At 47.9% G+C, this 7,888-nt stretch overlaps 1 protein-coding gene across 2 annotated transcripts in view; it reads left to right on the top strand.

Moving 5' to 3' along the window:
* The window catches only part of gtdc1 (glycosyltransferase-like domain containing 1), a 49,615-nt gene that overhangs the window by 23,412 nt on the left and 18,315 nt on the right, over positions 1-7,888 (top strand). The gene's annotated exons all lie outside the window — the stretch shown is intronic.

Here is a 7,888-nt window from a genome sequence, read left to right on the forward strand (position 1 = left end):
AGAGAGAGAGAGAGAGAGAGTGAGAGAGAGAGAGAGAGAGAGAGTGAGAGAGAGAGAGAGAGAGAGAGAGAGAGAACATTTGTGCCTCTGCAGGTCTCAAATGACTGACTGGCGGAATGAGCGCGTAACCAAAGCAGATGGCAGGATATCCTGCTTGCTGCAGAGATTCCCTGCGAGAAGGTTCAGATGGGATAGGGGCTGCTATCTGTCTCGCATCTTGTGTTGGATTTTCTTCTTTTTTTTCTCGAGGAGAGGAGTGTTGGGTTTTTTTAGGGGTAGGTAGGGTTTTGAGTAGGTGGGTTGGATTGGTGGGTTCATCACGTTTGTAAAATAAATCTCAACCCCCTTCAGAGGTTGGTCATTATGGGTACATCTGAGAAGTCTTCATGAGTCTGAGTACCGGGTGAGTGGAGGGATCCGTTTTCCGCATCCCGGTACCTCTGAGAGGTGCCACCCAAGACCTCCTGAACCACTTACATTATCTCTTTTCAAGTGGGATTTGAATGCCATGTCTTCTTCCCATGCCATATCCACAGTGAACATGGAACTGTTTCTGAAACGTTCAACATATCACACTTAGGTACAGTTAATGGGCACCGTATTCCTTTGGTCATCTTGACTGCACAGTATGGTGCATCGTTTATTTTCCCCCTCTGGACATTTTCCTGTCTTGGGAGCAGCTATCCCCCTATAAAGTACCACGGCCTCCATCCCGCGCTAAGGCCACTGCACAATACGTAGACTGGTGACCTCACTGAGGCCTGTGCCCTTACCAAGGTCCACGCACCACAAACCCATCGACCCCTCTTAGCACCCGACACCAAATCCTCAAACAACCCCACCACACCAACACCAGCACAAGCAGGAGCAGCAGACACACGCTATAGCCGTCCGGTGATTACTTAGTCTTCATTTGTCAGGATGATGAGGGAGGGAGGCACGAGGGATCTATCTGCAGTAATCACACCAAGGGGATTTAATCACATCGGTGCAAAAGACAGCAACATCTGGTAGGCACCTTTCAAGCTCCCTTCCACACCCCGTTCACCCAACACACACACACACACACACACACACACACACACACACACACACACACACACACACACACACACACACACACACACACACACACACACACACACACACACACACACACACACACACACACACACACACACACACACACACACACACACACACACACACCAATCACACACCAATCCCCCCCCCCACCCCACACACACACACACAACTCCAATTCCTCTCCACCACCACCTCAATCCACCCTAGCTCCCACCTCCCGCCCTCCTCTTCATTTATTCGACAGCTTCCACCTCCCTGTCATCTCAGGGATTTCTTGAAAAAGGATCCCCTTTTACTTTTTTCTTTTCTTTTTTCTTCTTTTCTTTCCCCGGCGTCGTCGCACAGCACACAGGGCTCCTCAATATGTACCCAGTGAAAATAATTCAATGGTAAAACCAAAGGTATGGCACGCCTCAGATCTCCCGTCTTTGCGTGTGCCAGGGGCTTGCCCACAATTGACTCCATATGGGCACTTTGAAGTCGGCGGAGCCTCGCCGTGATGAATAGGAACGAATTAAGGATCAAACTCCGCATCGGTGATTTTGTCCCAAACTTTCGCAAACAAAAATGGCCACGGTTTAAGGGCGATATAATCATGACAAACAGGTATTTACCAAACAACAGTTATCAATACAAGGTTTCCGTCACTCTAAAGAGCTGTGTTTTCCCCACCCTCCCCCTCCCCAGGAAACGCAGTACGTTGCGATGTTGACATATCTAACGTACACAGCATGAAGACATGTTTAAGCCATAAACCCCAAATAGAATAGCAACGCAATAGAGGGGTATGGGGGGCCATTGCGGTATGTGGAGAGCATACGATTGGTCTTGTGGTAACAGAGAGACATGACGTCATCCATCACAGAGTATTATTCGCTGCCGTGTAGGGTGGCGATGGGCACTGCTTGCTTTTCCATCGTGCAATGTCCTTGTCATCATCATTTGAAACATATTCATTTTTTTTAGTCCAGATATACTGAATTAGCGACTGTGGGGAGCTTGGCTAATTTTTAACAACTGAGACATTGGCGCCAGTTGCGTGTTGTTCCTTAACCATCTCTCAGCACTGTAGCATCATTCACCGTGATGGTGATGGTGGTGTCTGCGTCACAGGCTTTGATAGGCATGTGACCACGCTTAAAGCCTGGGAACATGACATCATTTTTATTTTGCTTCATTTTTTAATTGTGAACGCATGACATGAGAGCAGATGCAGATGCAGGGCCATCTCTCTCTCTCTCTCTCTCTCTCTCTCTCTCTCTCTCTCTCTCTCTCTCTCTCTCTCTCTCTCTCTCGCTCTCTCTCTCTTCTTTCTCTCTCCCTCTCTCTCTCTCTCTCTGTCTTTCAGTTTCTAAGTGCCATGGTGTGCTTGTTTGGTTATTTGCCTGTTATTGGCAATCAATACAAACTTTATTTGAATAACTTTATTCATTGGATTGTTGCTTATACTGCTAGGTTTGTTTTTTCTGGTCCAACATACAGCATACACACAAATACAATAATCAATACTACATTTGAATAGGATTTAAAAAAAATAATATATTGTCCAGGTCAGGCGTTTAAAGGTGCCAGTATGCCATTTGTAGCAGATGTTCCTGGCTTATGCAATGCTGCCTAAAATCTGCTTCCCCCGGATGTCAGATTTTTAAAGCCATATGTCCGTTGCATAACACCATAAATACATCATGTGTTTTCACATGTACCAGCTCAACACAGTCAAAGGCTTTTTGTTGAAGCTGTCATTGTTGTTGTGTATTTGAGCCGGGATGTCGCATTTACTTAAAGTTGATAAAAATACACACACACACACACAGGAACCAACCCCACCCATCCAAACACCCACCCACTGCACTGACAGCCCTAATGGCAAATTGCCCAGCAGTTAGTTTGCCTCTGTGGTAAATGCCTGTCTGCATTTGGCCCAAAGGTTGCAGAACGCTGGAGCAATCTATATGCCTGGAGCCCTTTGAGGTGGGGCTGGTATTGGGGCTGAGGCGAAGGTCCCCTCCACCCTGATGCCAGGGAGAGATACCAGGGAGGAGAGGAGAGGAGAGGAGTGGAGAGCAGTAGCAGTGCCACTGGCCATTGGCTGGACCGTGGCTATACTGATGGCGTTTGACTGAAGGGGTCAGAACATAATGATGGGTGTAGAGCCTAATGTGCACTAATGAACTTCCTCTGTCCACGCCACTGACCATCTCCCTGCTCATCGCCTCCTGTCCTCTTCTCTTCCTCCCTAACGCCAGCCAGCCCAGCCCAGCCCAGCCCAGCCTAGCAAGCCAGGGGCTTAGTGTGGGCAACCTATTTCCTTCTCTCTCTCTGTCTTTCTGTCTGTCTGTCTGTCTCTCTCTCTCTCTCTCTCTCTCTCTCTCTCTCTCTCTCTCTCTCTCTCTCTCTCTCTCTCTCTCTCTCTCTCTCTCTCTCTCTCTCACACACACACACTTGTTTGGTCACTTACTCACTCTTGGTGTCTCAATGTACCTCTACCTCTCTATCTCTGTTTCTCCATTCTTTCATTTATTCTCTCTTGTCTTTTCAGTTATTCCTCTGCCTCTCTCTGTATCTCCCTCTCCTTCCGCTCTCTCCTTTACCTCAAACAAAGTGCACACCCTTCATTCGGACAGCTAGCCCAAACCAACGTCTCGTTCTGTCCCTCTCTGTCCTGTGACCTAGACAGACAGGCAGGCAGGCAGGCAGGCAGGCAGACACGGACCGACCTCGGCCCAGGCGAACCTTTGCGTGACATCATTAGCGGTCACAAGCACAGTGTCCGGCGAGGTCTCGGTGTTCACATCTCATCTCCTCTGCTGTGCTCTCGTCCTGCTCGCCTGATACGCTCACTGGACAGGAGCTGCTCTCGGCCAACTCCTGCATTCACCGCCGTCTCTCCTCACTCGCTGTGTCAGGCCCTCACCCCACCTCTCCTTCCATCTCCTCTCCTCTCCTCTCCTCTCCTCTCCTCTCCTCTCCTCTCCTCTCCTCTCCTCTCCTCTCCTCTCCTCTCCTCTCCTCTCCTCTCCTCTCACTTTATTCCTGTGACCCTCACTCTCTCGCCTGCACATACTCTATGTCAGGCCCCACTCCGCCCTTCCATCCTCTCCTCTCCTCTCCTGCACTCACCGCTATTTCCCCTCACTCACTGCGTCAGCTCCCCACACCACTCCACCTCAACTCCCATCCCCCCTCGTCCGCTACCTCCTCTCCTCTCCCCTCCCCTCCGCTCCCCTCCCCTCCGCTCCCCTGCCCTCCCCTCCTATCCTTTCCTCTCTTCTCCTCTCCTCTTTCCCTCTCCTCTCTTTCCCTCTCCTCTCCTCTCCTCTCCTATCCTTTCCTCTCTTCTCCTCTCCTCTTTCCCTCTCCTCTCTTTCCCTCTCCTCTCCTCTCCCACTCTCACCGTATTTCCCCTCACACCCACCCCACCTCCATCTCCTCTCGTCCTCTACCTCTCCTCTCCTCTCCTCTCTTCTCTCTCTCTCCTCACGCTCTCTCCAGCCACCAAGATCAATGGCATTTGTCATTAGCCGGGCCCAAGAGAAACTCTCGTGATTATTGCCAATAAAGGAAATTAGATCAAATGATTTTGGACTTTGATTTTTTTCCCCACTCCTCGCCCCCCTCCTTCACATTTAATCAAATGTAAGGTAAAGTCATCACTGAAATTGCCGTTGATTTATAAATAAGGTAATTGGTGGCATTCTCCCTAAGTACCTCACTCTTCCCCCCTCCCCCACCTCGCCCGGTGGCCACGCCAGTGTTTTTATTGCCTAGTCAAAACCTCCTCATTTAATTTTTAAAATGGCCCCAACCAAATGAAATTTTCCCATGGGGGTCTGCGTCGACTCGGTGGGCCCCATCGGTCATACCTTGTGACAACTATCTTCTTGTCATTCCTTTTACTGTGTCCGTATATTAGCTTCAGCTCATGTCCATGTTGGTTACTTATTCCATACATCCAACCACAACCCCCCCCCCCTCCCCCACCTCAACAACCCATCATCCCCCTTCGCTTGCCTCACGCTGTTGTAGCACATTTATTAATGCTTAATCAGGTTTAGGTGAACTGTTGAAGGGCCGTTTGATGGCTCCATTTTGTCCCTAAATCTGTTGTATCATGCTTCAACTAGGACTATTAGTACCACATGTACTATGTATAGTATATATCCAAGTCCCTCGTGTCTGAGAGTAATCCTGTTTTTGGCATGGAGAACTGAAGGCCCTCTTTCTAAACAGGGACTTTGTCAAAAAAAAAAGGAACAAGAAAGAAACTCAACATATTCCCGTTTTGGTCTCGACTAAGTTTATACTGTTTTAAATGATTTCTGCAGAGCTCCTCTGGTGAAGGAGGAGAAAGGAGGAGGATGAAAAAAAAGAAAGAAAGAAAGCAAAAGAAACCCAACTTACAAACACCATAAATGTCTTCTGCTGGAACTTCGCTGCTAAATCTGTTTGCCGTGATCCATCATGCCGTGCCTTCAACCCTTTACCACGGGGGTTTTGGCCAGGGGACAAGGCCCATCAGAACATGTCGGCATGCAAGCGTCTTCGTTTTCGCCCGTGCTTCAGAGAAAGAAAGACAGAGAGAGAGAGAGAGAGAGAGAGAGAGAGAGAGAGAGAGAGAGAGAGAGAGAGAGAGAGAGAGACAAGGAGGAAGGAGAGAACTGGCTCAGATTGTATATTTGTGTCTTGTACCCCATGAGGTTATGCTGAACCGTGAAGAGGAGGGATGGCTGTGTTAGCTGATGTTTGTGGTGGTCAGTCAGTGTTTTTCTCTCTATCTCTCTCTTTCTCTCTCTCTCTATCTCTCTCTCTCTCTCTCTCTGTCTCTCTCTCTCCCCGATCATGCCGAGTTGCTCAGAAGCATGTTGTGGACGCAGAAATGAGGCATGGCACAGCACGCTGCACAATGCCTCGCGTCTCCACAATGCCTGCTGCCTAGCGCCCAGTGCCGACTGCACTAATGCCTGCTTGCTTTTCTCTCCGTCTATCGGCGCACCATGCTGTGGTTGATTAAACAACTTCTCCAATGAGGCATTACCCTCGAAGAGGAGCTGCATCAACAACCCAGTTGTGTGTGATGTTATAAATATATGGGTGCACATTCCCACATGTGTGTGACTGTAGACACACACACACACACACACACACACACACACACACACACACACACACACACACACACACACACACACACACAAACACACGTGTGCGCACACAAACACACGCGTGCGCACACAAACACACGCGTGCGCACACAAACACACGCGTGCACACACAAACACACGCGTGCACACACAAACACACACACACACACACACACACACACACACACACACACACTTAACTCGCCCATGCAAACATGCACTGGTCATATTTACTCATGAAGAAAATAATTCCAGACGATGCAAGTGCTCTCCATGTTGACATGTAAGTTTTGAAGTAACCCCAACCCTCACCACCTACCGTACCCACCACCAAATACACATTTTGATGTTGCGATGACATCGTTTTATGTGCCGCTGCTAGCGTAGTGGCTGTGGTCACCATCGGGTTCTCTCTCTCTTTCTCTCTCTCTGTCTCTCTCTTTTTGTTTTGTACAGTGAAGCTCCGTCCCGTTTTATGGCATTGCCCTCTGTTCTGCTCCACTGAGAAAAATAATGGAGGCCGGGTAAGGGAGAAGGAATCTTGCCCTTGACCAAACTTAATTGGACAGAGTCCATCGCACAACCAGCAATTAGGGTTCCTGGTGCTGCCGAGAGGGGCCTGTGGACTTTGTTCAAAGAGGGACAAAATAAACTACTTTCACTATTTTATGGATTACTTTTGGCAGTAAATCGCTTTTTTTGTTTCATTTCTCTCTCCTCTCTCTCCTTTTTTTCCCTACCCTCTGTTTCCTTGGTTACTTTCAGTTGAAATGGGTTCTGTGGTTGGAAGTACTGTGCCGTGCTGTGAGGAAGGCGAAAGAAAAAAAATGAAAGTTGTACATCCCATGGAAATTGTGTTGACTCTTTCAACATATTTGAACACGGAAAAAAGTTGACCCACTTTGACACGGGTGCCCGCAGATAAAGGTGATATACTTGAACAAAACCGCAAAGGAAAATGAACTCTCTCACAATCATTTTGTAACTTTGTGGCCAAAAGTAATTATACCCTTATCCTCAGATATACTGACCCCTGTACCAAAAATTGCTTCTCTTTTTCTTTCTTTATACTTTTTTTGGTATAATTGTTCGCTGGACTCTTAACATTGGCGTGTGGACATTTCTGACCACCCTTCCCAACAAATTTCTGGCCTTCGCTGGCCATTATAAAAACCCTCTCAAAATGTTAGTTAGAGTCAAGCTGGGCTTTGAGTACGCCTTTTTGTAATCCTCGGTTTAATGTTTTGTTTTGTTCAGTCCTTTGTGAAGGGGTTATTTCCCTGCAAGCAGGTCAAAGTCCAGATCAAGTTAGACAGTTAGTTAGCACCTGCCTAGTTTGCTTAGAATGAACTCTAGTTAGTGTCCTCACTTGAAGGTTCCTTAATACAACCCTCAGTTGGGAACCTAAAAGTTCTCTGCGGATCCATACTGTTAAAGATTTCTAAAGAACCTAAACGTTCAGGGAAGAACCCCAAGTTTCCTTACGGAACATGCAGCGGTGATCAATAGTTCCTCAATTGTATAGTTCCAGGACTCTTTGAAGAATCTGCTAGAAAAGAGACAACATGAGTTGCCCCACAGTCCTTTCGGGAACTTTTTTTGTTTTTGCAGTGCAGTGTGAGGTACAGGGCATCAAACTCTGCTGCATACCAAACAAAGCA

The sequence above is a fragment of the Engraulis encrasicolus genome, chromosome 13 (genome assembly GCF_034702125.1).
Source record: "Engraulis encrasicolus isolate BLACKSEA-1 chromosome 13, IST_EnEncr_1.0, whole genome shotgun sequence".
Lineage (NCBI taxonomy): Eukaryota > Metazoa > Chordata > Actinopteri > Clupeiformes > Engraulidae > Engraulis > Engraulis encrasicolus.